Genomic DNA, 23,978 nt, shown 5'->3' on the forward strand with positions numbered 1-23,978 from the left:
ATCTTATGACACAGCAATTCCAATTCTGGGTATTTATCCAAAGAAATCCAAAACAGTAATTTGAAAAGATATGTGGAATCTAATGAACAAAACAAACAAACAAACGAACTAGAAACAGACTCACAGATATAGAGAACAAACTGATGACTGCCAGATGCGAGGAGGGTTTGGGGAGCGGGGTTAAAAAGGTGAAGAAATTAAGAAGTAAAATTGTGCCCGGCTTGTGTGGCTCAGTGATTGAGCATCGACCATGCCCCAAGAAGTGGCCAGTTCGATTCCCAGTCAGGACACATGCCCAGGTTGTGGACCTGATCCCCAGTGGGGGGCGTGCAGGAGGCGGTCCATTGATGTTCTCGCTCATTGATGTTTCTATCTCCCTTTCCCTTCCTCTCTCTCTAAAATCAATAAAGGAAAGAAATTTTTTTTAAAAAGAAGTAAAATTGGTAGTCAAATAGTCACAAGAATGTAATGTACAGCATTGGGGAAAGTATATGATTGTCTAACCACTATGCTATATACCTGAAACTAATAAAAAATAATAATGAATGTAAACTGCAATTGAAAGAAATCTAAATTACATAAGAAATGGAACATGACACAGTTGGTCTGACTCTGGTTTTATTTTTTTATTTTTATTTTATTATTATTATTTTATTTCTGTTACAGATGTTTGTCTTTTTTTCCCCATTGGCACCCTCCTCCCCATCCCCCCTACCCCGTCCCCAGCTTTGTTGTCCGTGTCCATTGGTTATGCATACATGCATATAAGTTCTGTGGTTTATCTCTTCCCTCCTGCCCACCCCCTCTTCTGAGGGTTGTCAGTCTGTACCCTACTTCCACATCTCTGGGACTACCCTATTCCTCAGACTGTTATGTTCATTATATTCCACAAATAAGTGAGATCATGTTGTATTTGTCTTTTTCAGCTTGGCTTGTTTCGCTTAGGATAATACTTTCCGGGTCCCTCCATGTTGTCTCAAAGGATAAGAGATCTTTCTTTCTTACAACTGCATAGTACTCCACTGTGTATATGTACCACCGCTTTTTTATCCATTCATCTACTGGTGGACATTTGGGCTGTTTCCAGATCTTAGCTATTGTAAATAGTGCTGCTACGAACATGGGGGTACATATATTCTTTCTGATTGGTGTTTCAGGCTTCTTAGGGTATATTTCTAGAAGTGGGATCACTGGGTCAAATGGCAATTCGATTTTTAATTTTTTGAGGTAACACCATAGTGTTTTCCATAGTGGCTGCACCAGTCTGCATTCCCACCAGCTGTGCACTAGAGTCCCCTTTTCTCCACACCCTCGCCAACACTTGTTGTTTGATGATTTGTTGATGGCGGCCATTCTAACAGGTGATACCTCATTGTTGTTTTAATTTGCATCTCTCTGATGATTAGTGATGTTGAGCATTTCTTCATATGTCTCTTGGTCATTTGTATGTCCTGTTTGGACAGGTGTCTATTTAGCTCCTCTGCCCATTTTTTATTGGGTTCTTTGTCTTCCTTTTGTTGAGTTGTATGAGCATTCTATATATTTTGGAAATTAACCCCTTATCTGATATATCATTGGCAATGATGTTCTCCCACACAGTGGGTTGCCTTTCCATTTTGATGGTTGTTTCTTTTGCTGTGCAGAAGCTTTTTAGTTTGATGTAGTCCCATGTGTTCATTTTTACCTTTGTTTCTGTTGCCTTAGGGGATGTATCAGCGAAAATTTTGCTGCCTATGATGTCCGAAATTTTGTTGCCTACATTTTCTTCTAGGATTTTTATGGATTCATGGGTCACATTTAAGTCTTATATCCATTTTTAGTCTATTCTTGTATATGGTTTAAGTTGATGGTCTAGTTTCATTTTTTTGCATGCAGCTGTCCAATTTTCCCACATCATTTATTAAAGAGGCTGTCTTTACTCCACTGTATGCTCTTGCCACCTTTGTCAAATATTAATTGAGCATAATGTCTTAGGTCCATTTCTGGGTTTTTTGTTCTTTTCCACTAGTCTATATGCCTGTTTTTGTACCAGTACCAGCCTATTTTGATTACAGTAGCTTTGTAGTATAACCTGATATCTGGTATTGTGATCCCACCTACTTTGTCCTTCTTTTTCAAGATTGCTGTGGCTATTCGGGGCCTTTTCTGGTTCCATGTGAACTTTTAAAGTACTTGTTCTTGACTCTGGTTTTTAAATGCTGACTCTTTGATTTAATTACAAAATATTTTGGATAATTACTCTGCAACTTCTAATAGCAACTAGGACACCTATACTTTAATAATGTTAAAAAGTAAAAATCGCCCTGGCCAGTTTGGCTCAGCGGTTAGAGCGTCGGCCTGCGGTCTGGAGAGACCCGGGTTCGGTTCCTGCTAAGGGCACGTGCTTCGGTTGCAGTTTGTCCCCGGCCCTGGTTGGTCGTGCGGGTGGCAGCCACTCGATGTGTCCCTTCACGTCGATGTTTCTCTCTCTCTCTCCCTTCCTCTCTCTCCCTCCCACTCTATCTGTACAAAAAATGGAAAAATATCCTCGGGTGAGGATAAAAAAAAAGTAAAAATCCTGACACTCGTTAACAGCATTTAATCAATTCCCAGAGGATTGATCCTGAGAATCTTCTTGATTTGGAAATATCAAAGAAGATTGAATTTAGGTGCAATGTTTCCATCTATCAAGTGATCATTACATAAACATGTAATCATGGAATATAAAAAAATCTTACCGTGCTTAGGGCCAATATAATCCAACTTTTCTCTGCAGGGAAGCCCTGTTTAATCCACTGCATACCTCCTACCTCAGATTACTACAATACTTCATTTTAAAATATGTTTTTCTTGATTTTTTAGAGAGAAAGGGAGAGAGAGATAGCAACATTGGTGTGAGAGAGAAACACTGATTGGCTGCCTCCTGCACGCCCCCCACTGGGGATCAAGCCCAAAACCCAGGCATGTGCCCTGACCGGAAATCAACTGAGCCACACAGGTCCGGCACTACAACATTAATTATTAAGCACCTATGACAAGATCCTGAGTAATAAACAAGTTTAGATATACCTACTCGGAGAACAAAGTTCATGATCTGGGAAAAGAAAGGACGCTCTCATTACGTAATGACTTACAACACACTCATTCAGTCAGCAAATATTCGGGGCAAGCCTGATGTGAACCCGGCTCTATGCGAGAGACTGGGGGTACAACAAGACCCTCCGATGCACAGAGCAGACGCAGACAAGAAGATGCAGCTAAGCGCTCTGCCTGCTGGAGGCGAGTGTGCCAGGCAGTGCCTGGGGCGCAGGAAGGAAGAGCTGGCCTGGAGAAGGGACGCCCTGCACAGCCCCGTCGAGGAGGCAGTGCTGGGTCTCCAGTGATGCACAGTGATACTAATAAAGACACTGAGTGTGAAAAGCAGTACAGCCTGAATAAAGGACACAAGCAAAAGCATAGCACGTTTAGAAACTTATCAGTTAAACAAAGGTTCAAAGAAGTGAGCAGGAAAAAGAGAGAACACTGGAGAAAACACAGCCTGCAAAAGGCCTTAAGGGCATACTGAGAAATTTGCACCTTACTACAGACAGGAAATCAAAGGGTTTAATCCAGAAAACGATGATCTAACCTCAATTTTGAAAAGTCACTCTGGTTTTAATATGGAGGACAGACTATAGGAAGAAAGGAACACAGGTCTTTTATAACATGAAACAGGTGGCAAGGATTACAGTAAAAAGGTTACAGAAAAGTTCAAATACAAAAGATATTAGCAAATACTGAGTCTTAAGAATTTTCTCTCAAGAGTGGGCACAAAATGAGAGCACAACATTTAATGAATAACTGGCTGAATAGCTGACTGACTGATTAGATGCAGATGAACAAGAAGAAAGGGTTCAGGACTGCAGGCTGACCCAAGGGTGGGCCTTTAGTTGAGGGCAGACACGTCTGGGGAACGAGAACATGGACCTACCAGGTCAAGCGGACTCTGAGGTACCTGCAGGGGTGCAGGTGGGGTGCTGACTGGTCACGTAAGGAGTCTGAAAGGCAGGGACAGGTCTGAATGGGAGACGATGGCCTGGGAATGGTCAGAACAGAGATGATGGTCAAATGCTGCACCAGAAACAGGGGAGGTGATCTGGGGAAGACACAGAACAAGGAGAGAGAAAGGTTAGGGACACTGCCTAGGAAATCAATATTTAAGAGATGGACCAAAAAAAAAGATAATAAAGAAAAAGAAGGCTGAGAATGTATGACTTGAAAGGAAAGAAAAGAAATGCAAAAGAATTTGAAAATGGAAAGAGGCAGTAATGTCAGATTCTACAGGGAAACAAAGAAAAACTAAAAACTGAACAGAATGATTGGACTTGGTAGTTTGCAAACTTGGTCACCTGTGCAGAGCAGTTTCCTGAGATGAGGTAGAGCACAGAAAACTGCCTACAGCGAGTTCAAGAGTAAAAAATGATGAAGAAATGGAATTAGGAAATTAACCCATTCTTTGAAAGGCAAGAAAGAATAAGGCAGTAACTTGAGAGGATATAAAAGGCAATCATTTTTTGCCCTCTTTTCTGTTTCTAAGATGCAGGGAGAAGCCAAAAAGAAGGTTAAAAATGGTGGGAACAATAGCTGGAGCAGAGAAAACAAAGCGGAGGTTCTGATTGACAGCTGAGCCAAGAAAAGGAGACTGCTTCACGGCCCCACCCACCCACCCAGCAGAGGGGCCTGCCTGAGGCTGCAGGAACTGCCGCTGCACTGAAGGGCTGGGAAGGCAGGGACTGCACCTCGCTCAGCGTTACAAGCAAACTCCACCAGCAAGAGCATGAGGAATTTGGGCAATACACATCATTTCAAAAATGTACGTATAAAAATTACATATTAGTAACTTAACCAAAAGAGGCATTTTTAAACTTCTCAGCATCCAGCAGAGTGTGACACATAACAGACATCAGTGTATACAAATGAATGATGTTCTGGGGTCTGCTCAGGCCAATATGCCAAGAGACAGGAGCACCTGTGAAAAGTGGCTACGCAGTGTCTCCACGCCCCAGGCAACACACTCTCCTTCCTGTGGTTTGGTTCCCACTAAGGGCACATACCTCGGTTGCAGTTTGTCCCCGGCCCTGGTTGGAGTCATGTGGGTGTCAACCACTCGATGTGTCCCTTTCACATCAATGTTTCTCTCTCTCTCTTGCTCCCTCTCTCCTTCCCGCTCTATGTGAAGATAAATGCAAAAATGTCCTCCGGTGAGGACTGAATGAATGAATGAATGAATGAATGAATAAATAAGTAAAAAGAAAGCAAGGCAGAATGAAGGGGAAAAAAAACATCAGCCTGCAGCCTCGGGAAACATGAACATGAAGGGACAGGAGTCAGTAAAGACAGCTGAGAAAGAAGAGGTAAAAAAGAGAAATAAGAGAGTGATGTCATGAAGACAAAGAAAGGGTGTTAAAAACACGGGCATGAACATGTGAAAAGTTCACAATGGATTTAACAATTAGGAACTATATCCAAGGGTAGATACAATTTCAGTAAATAGATGAAGCAAGATTTTTCACTGTTGAGCCTGGCCAGTGAGGCTCAGTAGATTGACCATCATCCCATGTACTGAGAGGTCCTGGTTCAATTCCTGGTCAGGGCACATGCCTGGGTTGTGGGCTCAATCCCCAGTGGGGGCGTGCAGGAGGCAGCCAATCGATGTTTCTCTCTCACATCAATGTTTCTACCTCTCTCTTCTTTCCCCTCTCTCTAAAATAAATCAATGAAAACATACTTTAAAAAACGTTTTCACTGTTGAGAAGGGGAATGGCTCAAAAAACAAGGCAAAAAAGGTAAAGTGTGCAGTGTGTTTAGAACAGAATGTAAAAGAGTTTTGCTGGAATAGAGGTTCATGTCGTAGAAGACAAGAAAGTCCAGACCAAAGACTGTGCATTCCAGCTGTTATTCTATTTTGGACTTTATTCTGTGAGCAGGAAGAATAAAGAGAGGTAGCTTTTTTTTTTTTTTTTAAGACAACTACAGTGGTGACTAGCATCCAGGATGAATTGCAATGACAAGAGCGTTAAGGCAGGACAAGCTACTAGGCAGTCCTAAAATTATCTAAACATAGTAATGAGGGCCTAAAAGAGGCTAGCAGTAGCCAAGTAAGAATTAAGGAAGACATGAAAGAGTCTCCACTCCTAGGGTGCCCTGGATCTTCTGTCACTGTGTTATTATACTCGTCACAATGTATCAGTCATGTGTGAACTGGGATCCTCTCTTATTCAACATTTTATCACAAGTACTAACAAATCAGGAACACCAGAAGTGGCCGAAAAATGTTTGTCACGTTATACTAGAACTCAGTAATGATGAGATACAGAAGTGAGACCTAGAGACACTGCAGAGAATACACAGAATGTATGATACTGTACGTAGAAAACCCTAAAGATTCCACCAAAAAAACTACCAGATCTAATAAATGAATTTGACAAAGTAGCAGGATACAAAATTAATATTCAGAAATAGAAGGCATTTTTATATACCAATAATGAACACACAGACAGAGAACAATCCCATTTACTATTGAAACAACAAAAAATAAGGTACCTAGGAATAAATTTAACCAAGAAGATAATAGACCTACAGTTGGAAAACGATAGGACACTGAAGAAAGAAATAGAGGAAGACAAACAAGTAGAAGCATATACCATGTTCATGGATTGGAAGAATAACATCATTGAAATGTCCATAATACCCAAAGCCACCTACAGATTCTTCACAATTCCTATTAAAATACCAGACCCAACACATATTCCAAAAAATTATATGGAACCAAAAAAGACCCTGAATGGCCTCAGCAATCTTAAGAAAAAAGAACAAAGTTGGAGGGATCAGGATACTGGATATCAAACGATATTACAAAGCCACGGAAATGAAAACAGCCTGGCACTGCCCTGGCCAGTCTGTCTCAGGTGGTCGGGCATCATCCGGCACAACAGGAGGCTGCTCGTTCAATTCTGGTCAGGCACATGCTCGGGTCTGGGGACTGATCCCTGGCAGAGGGCATGCAGGAGGCAGCCCACCGATGCTGTGCTCTCATATCAATGTCTCTCTCTCCCCATCTCCATTCCTCTCTCTCTAAAAATTAATAAACTATTCTTTAAAAAATAAATAAATAACATGGTACTGTACAAGAACAAGCATATAGATCAATGGAACAGAACAGAGAGTCTAGAAATCAACCCATGTCTTTATGGTCAATTAACATCTGATGACAGAGACAAGAGCATATGACGGAAATAAAAACAGTCTCTTCAATAAATGGTGCTGGGAAAACTGGACAGATACATGCAAAAAAAAAAAAATGAAACTAGACCACCAACTTATACCATTTGCAAGAATAAACTCAAAATGGATAAAAGACTTAAATGTAAGTCACAAAACCATAAAAATCCTAGAACATAGGCAATAAAATCTCAGACATCCCTTGCAGCCATATTTTTGCCAATACAATGCCTAGGGCAAGAGAAACAAAGGAAAAAATAAACAAATGGGAATACATCAAACTAAAAATTTTCTGCACAACAAAAGAAAATATCAACAAAATGAAAAGGGAATCTACTGTATGGGAGAACATATCTGCCAATGATACATTTAATAAAAAGTTAAATTTCCAAAATATATAAAGAACATAAACAACTCAACAAAAGGAAGACAAACAACCCAAATGAAAAATGGGCAAAGAACCTAAACAGACACTTCTCCAAAGAGGACACAGAGATGGCCAATAGACATATGTAATAATACTCATTAATAATCAGAGAGATGCAAATTAAAACTACAATGAGTTATCACCTCACACCTGCCAGAATGGCTGCCATCAATAAATCAACAAACAAGTGCTGGTGAGGATGTGGAGAAAAGGGAGCCCTGCGGGAATGCAGACTGGTGCAGCCACTATGGAGTTTCCTCAAAACATTAAAAATGGAACTGTCTTTTGACCCAGCGTTTCCGCTTCTGGGAACATACCCTAAGAATCCCAAACACCAAATGGAAAGACTATATGCACCCCTATGTTCATAGCAACACTATTTACAATAGCCATGAGCTGGAAACGGCCCAAATATCCATCAGTAGATGAGGGAACAAAAAAGCTGTGGTAGCCCTGGCCGGTTTGGCTCAGCCAGTTGGAGCGTTGGCCTGAGGACCAGAGAGTCCCAGGTTTGGTTCCCGCTAAGGGCACGTACCTCGGTTGTGGTTTGTCCCTGCCCCTGCTGGGGTCAACCGCTTGATGTGTCTCTCTCACGTCGATATTTCTCTCTCTTCCCCCCTCTCTCCCTCCCGCTCTATCTGAAGATACATGCAAAAAAAAAAGATGTGGTACATTTACATAATGGAATACCACTGGGCCATATAAAAAGGACACCTTACCTTTGGTGACAGTGTGAATGGACCTGGAGATTACTCTGCAGAGTGAAATAAGCCAGTCAGAGAAAGACAAACACCATATGATCTCGCTTACATGTGGAATCTAATGAGCAACCAAACAAAACAGAACCAGGGCCCGGAGCACTGAAACACCTGAGGCCATATCAGCAGAGGCGACGGGAGGGACCGGATAAAAGAAGGTGAAGAGCCCTGGCCAGTGTGTTTCGGACAGAGCATCAGCCCGCAAACCGAAGGGTCACGGTTTCAATTACCTGTCAAGGGCACATACCTGGGTTGCAGGTTCAATCCACAGCCCTTGTCTGGTTGAGGCATGTGTGGGAAGCAACCAACTGATGTGTCGTTCTCTCTGTCTGTCTGTCTCTCTCTCTCCCCCTCCCTCCCTTCCATTCTTTCTAAAATTCAATGGAAAAAATATCCTCAGGTAAAGATTAACAAAAAAAAAAAAAGGAAGAAAAAAAGGAGAAGCGATTAACCAAAGATTATATATATGCATAGGTCATGGTCACAGACAACAGTGTGGTGAAGGCCGGGAGGGGAGATGTGCTGGAGGAGGGGCAAAGGAGGGAGGACATCTGTAATAGTGTCAACAATAAAAATAAATTAATTAAAACTTTTTAAAAAGATACTGCAGAGAAACCTAAATAACTTACAACATAGTGTTACAGAAAACACTAATGGAAAAGTCAAGATCAGCTCTGGTCGGTTTGGCTCAGCGGTTAGAGCGTTGGCCTACGGTCCAGAGAGACCCGGGTTCAGTTCACGCTAAGGGCATGCACCTCGGTTGTGGTCTGCCCCGGCCCAGTTGGGTCCTATGGGAGGCAACCACTCGATGTGTCCCTTTCACGTCGATGTTTCTCTTTCTTTCTCTCTTTCTCTCTCTCTCTCTCCTTCCTACTCTATCTGAACAAAAAATGGAAAAATGTCCTTGGGTGAGGGCAAAAAAAAAAGTCCAGATCAAATTTGAAGAATGAATTTATGTTTAGGGTGGAGGGTATCTAAGGCCAACATTCAAATATAAATACAAAGAGGAAAAAAAATGACACCACAAAAAAAATTCAGATATTTAGACAAAAATTTGAGATATATACTATATAATGAAACCATCAACAAATCTCATTATTTCCTCAAATATTGAATAAAATATTAACAAATATTGAATGAAATATTAATATCCTAAGACACTTTGGAGTTTGACTGTCTAAAGCATGCTATCTGAATTGCTTATTTGTATCTTTGGTACAAATTAAATTGATGTAAGAGCCCAACCAAATGAGTCAATCAAAACTTGGTCAATGTTGAAAAATTATTTTACTCCATCATCCATTTAACAAAAATGTACTGAGTGATTATAAGTTTGTGTTGGAACAAGGGGGACTAGACACAAAAGCAAGTAAGAGTAAAATGCAGCAATTTCTACAACAAAATAACGCAAATTGTTACAGAACACAGGTAACAGAGTGGAGCAGAGGAGTCATGATAAAAATACGCCTGAAAGTTGTCCTGGAAAAGGAGACATGTACGCTGAGCGTTCGGAAGACCACATCCTCTACGCTGAGGGCTCATGGGTGTGCTGGGAAAGACACAGGGTGGTCAGCTTCTCCCCTTCGTGGGTCTGTGACAGGAGTCAGGGCCTCACTCACGGAGGGCTTTCTGCACACTTGTAAGAGAATCTGACCACTGCCCTGTGGCCAGAAACATCAGCTGTGCCTCACAACCCCCAGGGAGCACTCCAGGGCCCCTACAGCACAGGGCAAGTGCAGGGAGGGGGGAAGCAGCAAAAACAGAGGGCGCACCAACCTCCACAACAGGGAACCCCAGGAGATTTCTGAGCAGGGACAAACCTGATCAGGCCTGCTTCAGAAACCCAGCCAGCAGCAGAGATCAGTGGCCGAGGGAAGAAAATCCAGAGAAAGACCAGCAGAGACTAGAAGCTCCTGGGACACTGCTCCGGCACAGAGTATCGACAGCGACGCAAACGTAAATGGACCACAAAGAGGCACAGGAAGTGCTGTGACTGGAAGAGGCTTTCAGCTTAATTTTCTGAGCTCATCTCAGAGAGTAGCTCAGTCAGCAGAAGCAATTACAGTACAAGCGTGGTCAGGTACTATAAAAGAAAAGAGTGGCCATCTAATCTTCCCCTTAAAAGTGCTTCATTTATACTTCAAATTAAAAAGTTTTTAAAATATTTTTTTCTTTAGTGAGAAGGTCTTATAGTGAAACTACTGTATCAGAGAGATTATCAAGTCAAATTTTAGAGCCTACCACTAGGAAAGCACTGTGTAAAACTGCTGAGAAAAATAAACAAGTAAACGTTACCAGAAAAAAATAGGTTACAAAAAAATAAAAGACCAGTTAACCCATTTCCTAATAATTCATTTAAAAAAAATTTGTTACCCACATGCAAATACTACAGTTTTGAACTAATAAAAATTCACCAAACTGGGGGGAAGGAATGTTTTTTAACACCTCTCCCAATCAGCCACTGTCTTCATGTGAAAACAATAGGTTAATACATAAAGATATATGCATGAAAATGATAGAACGTGAGTACACAGATTAGGATAAAATCAATTTCATGTTTTCTCAAAGAAATGGCTCCTGTAATTCTCTCTCGGATCATCCCATCAGCTATAACACTATTCACACAAATATGCTGGAAAAGCAGCATCTCTGACACAAATCCCTTGACTCTACGTCCCCCCCCCACCACCACCACCACGGCCCTGCTCCCTCAGTTCCGCTGACAGCAAGTGCCTCAGAGGACTGGCTGCTGTCTCTCCCTCCAGCTCCCTGGTAGCCCCCAGCCACGTCCCATCTTCATCGCTGCACCACAAACACCTGGTGAAGGTCACCAATAATCTTCACACTGTTGAATCTCATGGTCACATCTTCGTCCTTGACCGAACAGCATCTGACACAGGTGACCACTCACTCCTCCTAAAATGCTTCACTTGGTTTCAGGGGTACCATTCACTCTTTTTTTTTTATCCTCACCTGAGGACATTTTCCCATTTTTTGTTCAGACAGAGTTGGGGCAGCGGGGAGAAACATCGACGTGAAAGGGACACATTGAGTGGCTGCCACCCGCACGACCCAACCAGGGCCAGGGACAAACTGCAACCGAGGTACATGCCCTTAGTAGGAACTGATCCCGGGTCTCTCTGGACCGCAGGTCGACGCTCTAACCTCTGAGCAAAACCGGCCAGGGCTACCATTCACTCTTAATTCTCCTCCCTCTTCACTGGGGTACTTCGCAGTCTCCTCTGCTCGCTCTCACTGACTCCCCCTCCCTGTCCCTGTCTCTCTCTAAACATCACAGAGGCCCCAAGGCAGTCTCAGGGCTTCTCTAGCCACACTCCCTAGATTATCTTCATCAGTTCTCACATCTCTGTGCCGATGAGTGAAAACTATTATCTCCTGCCCAGACCTCTGCCCTGAACTGCAGACGCATGTATACCTAGGAGTCTAAACAGTACCTCGACTTGGACCACTAATGTAGCAGGTCCAGAAATGAACTCATTATTCTCATAAAGCCTGCTTATCCTGCAGCTTCCCAACTCAGTAAACGGCAGCTGCGCTCTTCCCGCTGTTCTTCCCACAGCCCACATCCAATCCACCATCAAAATCTGTTGGCTCTGCTGTCAAAATGTCTACAGAAGACGAGCACTTCTCCCCACCCCTGCCTGAAACCACCGTCGTCTCCCACCCAGGACTGTTGCTGGAGCCTGCTGAAGGGTCTCCGATGCCCTGCCTCTAACATTCTCCAGGGAGCAGTCGAGAGGCCTATTTAAAACAAGTCAAAACCCTTTGATGGCTTCCCACCTCTAGGGTAAAATCAAAGTTCTACTGGCCAGGAGACCATCTGTGATCTATCATGCACCCCTCTCCATCCCCTCACGCCTCCCCCACCTCATCTTCCACCAGTCATCCCCTCGACGCCTCCACTGAGCTACTTGCCCCGTCTCAGCCCAGGACATCAGCACTCCTGCTCCATCCCCCTCCAATGTCCTCACCCAGTCACAACATCACTCCCTGCAGGTCTGCTGTGGCACCTCGTCACGACAACCTAACCACTCCTCTTGAACAGAAGCACCACCCTCGCAGGCCCTTCCCCATACTCCGCTGCTCCTCCAAGCACTGTAAGAGCACACATGCCACTCACTGTCCACTTCCTATGTCATCACCAGACAGTAAGCTACACGGGCTTTCCTCATGGTGCTGCACCGGCGTGGGCTTCTTGAGTGGATGGACGACACAAATGAGGAAAATCCAGACTCTGCCTGTTGCAAATCCTGAGTTGAGGAATTTACAGTGCAGAGTGTGCCCTGGAAAGAGGTAGCTGCAGGAGTGGCCATGACAACTCTAGCTGAAGCCGGTACTAAATAAGGGATGGCAAGTCCAGACTATCCTAAAATGAAGAAAATAAACTTGAAAAAAAATTAACAATAAAAAGAATAAAAGAATAAGGAAAAAATGGCCATCCCTGCCTCCCCACTTCCTGGTATGAAATGCCACCTGGGAGTTTCCCACAAGCTGGCCTAACAACTCAGACCACAGCATCGCCAGCCCCAGCTACACACGCACACAGCTGTGAGGAATAGTTCCTGCTTTTCTAAGCTGTATCTGCAGAGGAAACTGTAACTCCCAACCCGAACACTGGCTGCCAAGACATAATGGTCACAGAAAGCTCTCAAATTTCCCCGAAGCACTCAGGCTGCAACCAAATATCATTAATAAGATGACAACAATTCAAAGTAGTTTTGGTGTCTGCCTGTCTTCACTGTCCCTGGTGTATTCACTAAGGGCTCAGGCATCAAAAATTGTGATATCTTGGTATGGGGGTGAGGATGTAGGAGGGAGAGGGGGAGGGACAGAGAAAGGGACAAAGAGAGGGTGAGGGGAGAAAAAGAGGGAAGGGAGAGAGGGAGAATGAATTTAAAGAAACAGGACCCAGATTATTTTTTTAATTTTTAAGAGTGGTAGCTTGGCCCTGGCCAGTTTGGCTCAGCGGTTAGAGTGTCGGCCTGCAGTCCAGAGAGACCCAGGTTCGGTTCCCGCTAAGGGCACGTCGTACCTCAGTTGCAGTTTGTCCCCGGCCCTGGTTGGGTTGTACGGTTGGCAGCCACTCGATGTGTCCCTTTCATGTCGATGTTTCTCTCTCTCTTTCTCTTCCTCTCTCTCCTTCCCGCTGTATCTGAACAGAAAATAGAAAAGTGTCCTCAGGTGAGGATAAAAACATAAAAAAAAAGAGAGGTAGCTTGCCAGGGAATAGAAAGCAACTACTAAAACAAGATTGCCACCTGGACTTTTCAATACTAGACACCAAAACAGAGATCACAGAAGGCCAGAAGGAGGGAGCAGCATCCCCAGCGGAAGAGCGGTCTTGTCTCCCACCCCACACGGACCCGAAGCCAGGGGGAGGGGCCGTGCGCACCTGGACGGCTGGGAGCGGTGGTGGGAGAGGAGGGTGGCGGGCGACACAGGGGAAGGAAGGGAGAGGAGCAGTTATCCACGTTCCCCTCCCCTGTACTTTCCGGGTACAGAACCGGGCAGATGGAAAGTGGGAAGGGGAAGGCAGAGAGAAGGTAAGAGGTCTGAAGAAAAGAAACCAAGAGCAAATCCCTTTTCTAAGGAATGTGTCTTTGAAAAGCAGACATACGAAGTCTATCAGGGACTGACCAAGGAAATCTAAAACAAGCCCCACACCTTAGATAACTACAGAACTGTACAGAGAGAACAGAAATTCTTAATTATTGGTCCCGGGGCACTGTTAAAATCAGTAATCCTCAAAGATGATCCGACTATATTCAAAGTAAATCAAGAGGTAACAAACGTCAGCTTTCACGGACCCCGCCCTTAAGAACCTCTGCCCTCAAGGTGGCTCCAATCAGGGCGATGACTGAGCATCCACAGCAACCACCTCCGCAGAGGACTGAAGCTCAGCCACTCCTGCACACTGATTGGTCAACTCAGTTAAAAAGGAAGGAGGGCTCTGATTGGCTGCCCGCGGGAGGCAGAGCCGAGCCCATCAGAGCGTGGGCAGCAGATGCTGGGAGCTGGAGGGGCAGGAGAGCGCAGGCCGCGCTGAGAAAGGCAGGGGGTGCTGGGGGGCGCCGGGGGGTGCTGGGGGGCGCCGGGGGGTGCCGGGGGTCTGCAGCAGCGGACGGCAGACCCCTCCGGGCACACCACCAGCGCTGGCCGCCGGAGGGCCTTCCGCCTTCGCTGCTTGCTAACACCCCCTGCTCCCGAACAGCCGGCGCTGAGGCGCCCGAGGAAGCCGCCCCACCCTCCCGACAGCCTTCACTCTGCGGCGGCTCTTCCGCCGGCGGCTCTGGTCCGGGCGGCTGGTGCCCACGGCCCTCAGCCTCTGCCTTCCTGCCCGGCTCGGCCGGCAGGGCCGCGGCCTCTGCAGTCCTGCCCTCGCCAAGCAGACGGGGGGCCGTGTCCCTGCTTCGGGCACACGCAGCGCCCGGAGATGAGAGACGACCACGTGCTGGGCGCGCGCCTTCACCTGCCACTGCCCGGCTGTTTCCCCCCAACGCGGCAGCCCCCCGCCCTCCTGCGCCGGTTACCAGGCCCTGTGCTTCCCTTCCTGCGCCTGGGCTCCCAGCCCCCCTTGCAGTTCGGGCTCCGTTTCCCGGAGGACCCTTTTCAACCGCCTTCCATCGGAAACTCAATACATTCCCGCATGGTCCATCGGCCATCTCCACTAAACAACATGCATGTTATCCCCTCGCTTTGAAACATCTGATATCGCTCCAACGCCTGAGAGAAAGTTCAGATACTTAGCACAGAAAGATGATACATTTTCAAACAGCCTTTGCAAGTAGACGGTCGAAGTTCCAGCCCCACTGCTGACTAGCTGCGTCACCTTTGGCGGCTACTTTTCCTCTACAAGTTCCCCCATTTGCACAATGAGGGTACTAAAGGAACCTACCTCTCTTGGGGTTGTTACAGAAACGAGAAACTCCGCCCTGGCCGTTTTGCTCAGCGGTTAGAGCGTCGGTCTGCGGCCCAGAGACCGGGTTCGGTTCCCGCTAAGGGCACGTACCTCGGTTGCAGTTTGTCCCCGGCCCTGGTTGGGTCATGCAGGTAGTGACCACTGGATGTGTCCCTTTCATGTCGATGTTTCTCTCTCTCTCTCTCCCTCCCGCTCTATCTGAACAAAAAATAGAAAAATGTCCTGGGGTGAGGATTAGAGAAAAAAAAAAGAAATGAGAAACTCCGTGCCAAACACCAGCACAGTACCCAGTACTCAGTCAACATTAACTATTACCCTGGGATGTCCCATCTGTCTAGAATGTCTCACTCCCCAAAGGAAGCAGATAGTCAAGGTCTTATTTTCATATATATTAGAATGATTAATAGCAAGAGTTAAATCAGAAATGGTCTTCCAGTTAATCCTGGACCAACAAAAACTTCAATTATCCAAAATACTGCTGTCATAAAAACTTTGGTTTGTCTAAATTTACTATCATTTTTCAAAAAACAAGTACCCATTTATTTAAAAAAATAATTAGGTTAGTTTGTTTTGTTTCCTGTTCAAGTTTAAGAAGACAAAGAGCAGTACCTTACCAATGGAAACTCACTTAGATATTTAAGAATGTGAATCTCTATAAAACCCACATGAATTACAGTCACTCTCAATCACATATATAATTTATTAAAGATATATACATATAAAACAAATTCTAGAAGCTTAAGAAAATAAATGTGTATCAGATGATGGACTGTCAAACCTCACAATCAAAAGATGAACTCACAAAATTTTATTTAAAAGTCAGTAATTTTAAGACAGTAAAGGGGGGATAAATGATGATGGAATAGGAGCTGACTTGGTGTGGTAAACACAATACAATATACAGATGATGTATTATAGAACTGTACCCATGAAACCTGCATAACTTCATTAACCAATGTCACCCTAATAAATTCAATTAAAAACTCAATAATTTTAATACATTTTAAAACTGAAAATCTAACAATAAATACAACAAAAACAAAACAGGAGCTTAAATGTATTTATGATGTTAAGTGCTAATGAAAATTAGTAAAAAGATCCCTGTAAATTTATGTGCAAAGGACAAATAATTTCAACAAAGGAGAAAATAAAACTAGGAAAATACTGTATTTGCTTTTCTACTGTACATAGCATGTTAGACAGCAGGTCCTCTTACACTCATTTGCAGACTGGTGCAGCCAATATGGACAGTATGGGGTTTCCTCAAAAAATTAAAAATGGAACTATCATATGACCTAGTGATCCCACTTCGAGGAATATATCCTAAGAAGCCTGAAACACCAATCAGAAATAATATACGCACCCCTATGTTCATAGCAGAACTACTTACAATAGTTAAGATCTGGAAACAGCCCAAGTGCCCATCAGCAGATGAGTGGATAAAAAAGCTGTGGTACATTTACACAATGGAACACTATGCAGCTGTGAAAAAGAAGGAACTCTTACCCTTTGAGACAGCATGGAATGACCTAGAGAGTTATTACACTGGGAGAAATAAACCAGTCAGAGAAGGACAACTATCACGTGATCTCACTTATATGTGGAATCTAATGAACAAACTAGATCCACAGACATGGAAGCATGGAACAGACTGACGAATCTCAGAGGGAAGGAGGGGGAGTGGGAAGAGATATCTGTAATACTTTCAACAATAAAGATAAAAATTTTTAAAGCCTATTAAATTATGATAACTGTCAATCAAACTGCAGAAGGCCATGTAAATCAATACAACCTTTCAGAAATAAATCTGGCAATATTTTTCAAAAGTGACAAAAATCTTTATACCCTCTGACCTTGTAATCTCTCTCCTGGCACTTTAGCCTAAAGAAAGAAGCAAAACAAAGGACAGCCATCTATTAACTGCATTACTTGCCAAATGGGAGGCAACTTAGATGTCCAATTATTAAAAATAAGCAGCTCAACTTGCACTGTTATATAATAATTTAAATGTACAAAAACTTTAGCAAAAAGAAAAAACAGAGTGATCAGACAGACTCTTCTCACACACATGCAGCCATGCATGTAATTTCAGCCATGCCATTAGCAAGCTGGAACCTAGTCATATTAAATCTCATTTACCATCAAAACATAACTGTATGTGGGATCTCCATATGGTGAGCAGAGTCACTCGTTATGGGGCAACTGGAGAGAGGGCTCCAAGCACTGAAATTAACTCTCTGACCAAATGCAATGGTGAGGCTTAGGTTTCTCCTATATCCCCCAATGAACTATCATGTTTCTTAGCCACTCAAGAGCTAAGCACTCAGAGGGAGAAAGTGCAAGACGATTTGCTCTCCCTCTGAAAATTGGGAACTTCCTCATTTTCTCCCAAAAGCACCATGGAGTAATGAAAAATACATAAGCATGAGGTCAGGAGATGTGGGATACAGGTGACTCTAAGTAAACTTAAGCAAGTTGCCCTTTTGGGCTTTAGTTGTTTAATGGGTAAAAATTTAAAAGCTGAAACAAATAACCTGTTCATTCTTTCAAGTTCAATATTCTCTTAATTTAAAAGAATTAACCCCCCAACTCAAAACCCCTCAGACTGTAAAACAATTAAGATTTACAATTAAGAAACTAAGGCAAAGGTAAAATAAACAGATGGTCAAAAGCCTGGATTGTTTCCTAGCTGTCTGACCCTTTCTACCTGCATGACCTTGGGCAAACTGCTTTGTCTCAAAGTCCTAAAATCAAAGACGCAGCAATCCTACTGGCCATGCCCTCTTATTCTTGTAATGAAATGCACTGGTCTCCTCTGTCTTGTCCCTGGGGCTTCCTTCCTAACCAGCAGCAACAGTTGCGACTTCACTCTTGGAAATGTAAACGGGCCTTGTTGTGCACTCATCGCTTCTAAGTGTCTGATGCTGAGAGAAGTGGTTAACGCTTTTCGCCTATCTTAGCGCTGTATTCAAGACTGAGAGCATTCCTCAAAAATGCATTCAATGGTGTTTGAGCACCTGCGCCACACACCGTACAGTATGCACTGGAGCTGCGAAGATCCCTTTCCCTCAGAAGCCCCAAAGTCTGGCGGAAACACACTAATCATTAACTACCAACTGGCAAATGCTGACTGCACAGGAGGGATAAGATGTCTGGGACAAGGTTCGGAGGTGATGTTTTGGCTAGGTCTTGAAAGGCGAGTTGTTTACCAAGTAGAGAAGCGTTCTCAACAGAGAGCAGTGTGAAACCACAAAGGAAGATGTCATCTTCGGAGACCTCTAAGTAGTCTGTATGAAAATGGAAGGCAAACTGGTGGAAGATGAAATCAGAAACATACACAATTCTGAAGGACTTTGACTTTTATCAAATACAGATTTTGGAGTCTGGCGACTTTACACATGGAATCAAAGTCCCCTCCTTCCACCATACAAAGGAGATGAGTCATGGCAACCAACCAAAAATGCAGGTCTGGATGTAGAAAGATAGAGTTGTTTCTATAAATGGAGAGCTCATGCCCTCAGGAGGGCTTCTAGCAGCTTCTTCCTCTGGCATATTAATCCAGCACTGACGTAAAATTACAGCTAAAAGATTCAAGAAAGTGTGTTTATTTGACGTCAATTTTGTTTAAAGAAAATCACCAAATAAGAAAATACTACAGGATCTATAGAATCAATCAAGACAGGCTGACAGTACCAACATCTGGGAAGACCGGCTTGAAGTAAAACACTCAGAAAAGTTTAAATCCTTATCATATTCGGATGTCAGATAAGCCATGTTTGTGCCTATCTTTTGGCGAGAGGGAAGTATTGCAAGTTCCTCTTGGCTAAAGAAGAGCCGGCACCAGTAAACTAAACGTGGGTAAAGGTTTTTCCAAATGGCAGGATCAGTAGGTTTCCTCCTGTGCTCAGGAAGAAAGGAGGAAGGCTCTCGGGAGAGGCGGAAAGCAGTGTGTCCCGGGTGCGAGCGAGCAGTTACTCCCACGCGCCGAGGCCTGGTCTTGGACCAGCCTCATCGATGAATTTGCAGTTACTGAAACTCAGGCTCCGGCTGAGCCTCTGCGGGGTACCCCGGGGTCTCCCTCCTCTCACTGACCAAGAACGTGGTGCCCAGGACGGATCCAGGAGCTATTAGACCGCAGACACTGCCCCCCCAAGTCCCACCTCAGGACGCGTTTAGGGTGTGTCTCTGTTGTGCACCAGTAATACCGCCCCCAAAAACACAGCCTTCGGGGCACCCGGCACTCCCCTACCAACCCCCACCGCACCCTGACAGCCATCACTGGGCATCGGGGCTCGGCCTCCTCGCACCGGAGGAAGGCGGCAGCCCGGCGGCCAGGCCCGCGGGGCGCGGGGGACAGGGGAGAGTGGGGGGCCGGGGCGGGGGACAGTGGGGTCAGAGGGGACCGGGGCGAGGGACAGTGGGTGCGGGGGCACAAGGGGCCGGGGCTGACGCGCGGGGGGCGCTGGGGACAGGGGAGCACGGGGGCCGGAGCGGGGGACGGTGGGGTCAGAGGGGACCAGGGCGAGGGGCAGCGGGTGCGGGGGGACAAGGGGCCGGGGCGGTAGGCGCGGGGAACTGCGGGGCGCGGGGTCCGGGGGATCGGCCGGGCCTCACGCCTGTCTCGCCTCAGGAGGCTCCCTGGGGTCTCGAGAGGGTCGCCCCGGAGGGCAGGAGGGTGAAGGGCACCACGACCCCATCCCCTACCCCATCCCGGGCGCCCGGGCCCGAGCAGCCGGACCGCGCCCCCGCCCAGGCGGCCGCAGACCCCCTTCCCGCCGCACCCCCGCTCTTACCGGACGGACAGGCGCTGCCTCTCCCGCCGCGGCCCAGCTGCGGCTCCTCCGGCGACCCAGGGCCCAGGACCAGGTGAGTCCAAGGGCCGCCAGTCACACCCCCGCCCAACCCGCCGCCCCGCCCGCAGCAGCCGGCATCGCCTCCGCCGGGAGCAGCCGGACACGGGAGCAGCGCGCCCCTCGCTCGGCCCGCGCCGCCCGGACCCCGCCCTCCGGGGCCACAGCGCTGCGCGCGCAGCCTCGCCCCAGGCACCCGCGCAGGCGCGAACCCCGCGGCCCGGAGCATCCGCTTTGGCCCCGCCCCCGCGCTCTCCCCGCCGGCCCAAGGCCCCGCCCACCTCGGCCCCGCCCCCTCCCCAGACGCGTTCCTCTGCCCCTGACTCAGGTCGCCCCGCGGGCCGGGAAGGCAGCCCAGCGGCTGAACCCACCTCTGCGGGCGCTGCGGGCTCCGCGGGCTGTTCACCTGCCACGAACTCGTCGACTCCACCTCCTGACCCAGAAAAGTTGGAAGTAGTCTCAGCCTTGGGACTGACATGTGCTCTCCTCCCACCTTTTGTTGATGTGGACGCTGCCAAGTTCCTGTTGGCAAATCCGTGCCCGTCCCGCCGCCGGGCTCGCCCCGTGCACCCTGCCTGCCGCACCAGATACGCGCTGAGGTCTGCTGAGCGTGAGGAGGAAGCAGGCGCCCTCAAGTGCTTGGAGCAGCTCCATGGAGCCCTCAGTCTGGGTCCTTCTGCCAAGAACCAGGACTCCGTCACACTCAGGCCCCCCTCCTTTCTGGAAGGCTAGGCCTGCCTGGGGTGCTCTTACCCTGGAGGCCTCCGGGGTCCGGGTGCCTGCCCTCACCTGCAGATAGACTAGTTGCTATCTAAAATTCTTGGGTCCACACTTACCAACAAGTCTACCACAATAAATACTATTTCAGGAGTAGTTCTTGAAAAAAATCTACTTCTTCCATGCCTCCAGATCAGTGGTACTCCAAGTGCAGAGGGAGTATGACTTACCAGACAGACGAGGGGCCAGCCTGATTTGAAAAACCACATTTAATAATATACTTTTATATGTTGAAAATTAAGTATCTTTTTTTTTTTTTTATCCTCACCTGAGGACATTTTTCCAATTTTTTGGTGCAGATAGAGTGGGAGGGAAAGAGAGAGAGAGAGAGAAAAACATCAACGTGAGAGACATATGGAGTGGTTGCCACCCACACGACCCAACCAGGGCCAGGGACAAACTGCGACCGAGGTATGTGCCCTTAGTGGGAACCAAACCCAGGTCTCGCTGGACCACAGGCCAACGCTCTAACCACTGAGCCAAACTGGCCAAGGCTGAAGTATCATTTTTAATATCAACCCCTAGAAATAAAAATGGAATTTGTTGGGTGATAGATGCATGGGTAAAATACTGAAAAAGACTAGAGCCAAACTACTCTGCAATTTATATTTGCATAAGTCAGGTAACCCCCAGACTGAAACTCTTCAACATGCCCCTCAAGAATCTCTCTCAAGCATTTACTTAAGCTTTGGGGTTTGAGCCATCAGCTAAATTAAGAAATGGTACAAGAAGTGGTTCCCCACAGCTTGTCAATGGGAATTGGGGAAGATGCTCATAGTCAACAGTCCCCATGTGAAGGTCTGGGAAGGAATCTCTCAGTGCCCAATTCCAGAAAGATCTATGCTTCTCCATACTGCTGGGTTGGCTCTTGTGATTCCCTGAACACGTGAGGTGATCATGTTTCCTTTGGCAGTGCTAAGCCCCCTCTTCCTCTTTCCCTTCCTCCTCTACAAAGGTTGTTGGGTGCTTGCTATGTAGTTACAGCTCCCACATCCATCTAATTTTCTTAATTGCTATTTTGTCTTTGCCCCAATTTCTCCATCTCCTTGATTGCATGGCCCATTAATTCTATCAGCCACATCTAATTATATATGGAGAAAAATTTAATATTAAATACAAAATATATCCCTAGAAGTCTGACCTCTGAGGGTCTGAAGACTGCTTTTCACTGAGGTTAAGGATAAGAGGGTAGAACAAACTTGGGGTGCTTCACAAACTTTAGCATGTGTCAGAGTCTCCTGGGGAGCTTAGTAAAACACAATTTGGTGGGTGCCACCCTCAGAGGGAGAAGTTTCTGATTCAGCAGGCTTGTGGTGGCATTCAAGAATTTGTATTTCTAAACATTCCCAGGGGAACGAGAGCCCTGGGACCACACCTTGAGAACCACTGCTACCTCTTCAACAATCTGTGCTGCGGTCTCCCATTCCAGTAGATGACCACTTCCCAGGAACCCTCCAAGGACAAAGGTTCAAGTGTCCGGTGCTATCCTGTGGGCACATTTCACAACTGTGGCAAACTTCAACACAGGCGAGGCAGGACAGGTAAGAGCTAAGGAAGTTAGAGCATGATCCCAGTGCCATAGCTAAGGGAGAACAGAAGAAGAGTCGGCAAATGGTATAAAATTCTGTGGTGGGCCCTGGCCAGGCAGCTCAGCTGGTTTAGAGCATCATCCCTATATGCCAAGGTTTCCAGTTTGATTCCCCCAGGCAGGGCACATACAAGAATCAAGCAGCATGAATAAGTGGAACAACAAATCTCTCTCACCCTCTCTCCCCTCTCCTCTTCTCTCCTCTCTTCTCTTTTCCTAAAGTCAATTTTATAAAAATGTCTGTGGTAGGAATGTTTGTGGTTTAACAAACCCCACTGTATTTTGGGGGGATGGGCCTGGTGGTATGAGTGCACCGACACAAGAAGTCAGATGGTCGTGCAGAAGCCAGGATGTCTGGGGGCGATACTTCTGATTTACAAACATCTGTATGGAGATGAGTCTGGAGAAGAGTCGGTAAGCATATTTACACATTTGCACTACACATTTTCTGGTTAGATAAAATGACGTCTATACAGCATAACCATAATAGACAAAACAATTGTAACTTTTCTCACAATTCTCATACAAACAGACTTAATACAATCACAAAAGCTTTTCCATATTTTTCTAATTTGATAGACATCCTTCACATGTTTTATTAGGAGTTAATGTTCCTGGGAATTTTTTGTATGTCTGCCTGTCTGTCTGTCTGTATGTATGTATTGCTTAAATAATACAAATGCATTATCTTTGAAAAGATGTTCAGCATCACTGATCATCAGGGAAATGCAAATCAAAATCACAATCAGATATCACCTCACCCCTGTTAGAATGGCTGTTGTCTAAAAGAAAAGAGATAACAGTGCTGTCAAGAATGTGGGGGGGAGCCCTGGCTGGTTTGGCTCAGCGGTTAGAGCGTCGGCCTGCGGTCCGGAGAGACCCGGGTTCAGTTCCCGCTAAGGACACGTACTTCGGTTGCAGTTTGTCCCCGGCCCTGGTTGGTCGTGCGGTGGCAGCCACTCGATGTGTCCCTTTCACATCGATGTTTCTCTCTCTCTATCTCTTCCTCTCTCTCCCTCCCACTCTATCTGTACAAAAAATGGAAAAATGTCCTCGGGTGAGGATAAAAAAAAAAAAAGAATGTGGGGGGAAAGAATCCTTGTGGACTCCTGGGGGGAATGTAAATCGGCGCAGCCACTGTGGAAAACAATACGGAGGTTCCCTTCCCAAAAATAGATCTACCACATGATCTAGCAATCCCACTTCTGGTTATACATCCAAAGGAAATGAAATGGCTATCTCAAAGAGATATCTTGCATCCCAATGTTAACACAGCATTATTAACAATAGCCAAGAGGTGGACATAGCCTAAGTGTCTACTGACTGGTGAATGGATAAGGAAGGTGTGATATATACATATGATAGAGTATTTTTCAGCCATAAAAAGAGGGAAATTTGT

At 45.9% G+C, this 23,978-nt stretch overlaps 1 protein-coding gene across 5 annotated transcripts in view; it reads right to left on the reverse strand.

Moving 5' to 3' along the window:
• Positions 1 to 20,177, reverse strand: part of CCSER2 (coiled-coil serine rich protein 2) — a 190,993-nt gene extending 170,816 nt beyond the window's left edge. For 2 of the 5 annotated variants that reach the window (XM_036281524.1, XM_036281519.1), the window contains exon 1: positions 3,950 to 4,036. The gene's annotated coding sequence lies outside the window, so the exon portion shown is untranslated. Of the gene's footprint in view, positions 1 to 3,949; positions 4,037 to 20,157 lie in introns of those variants that run through there. The other 3 variants (XR_004961989.1, XM_036281522.1, XM_036281525.1) reach the window with 3 other exon arrangements.
• Between the last annotated feature and the right edge of the window lie 3,801 nt (positions 20,178 to 23,978).

This window comes from Molossus molossus, unplaced genomic scaffold (assembly GCF_014108415.1).
Source record: "Molossus molossus isolate mMolMol1 unplaced genomic scaffold, mMolMol1.p scaffold_m16_p_37, whole genome shotgun sequence".
Classification (NCBI taxonomy): domain Eukaryota; kingdom Metazoa; phylum Chordata; class Mammalia; order Chiroptera; family Molossidae; genus Molossus; species Molossus molossus.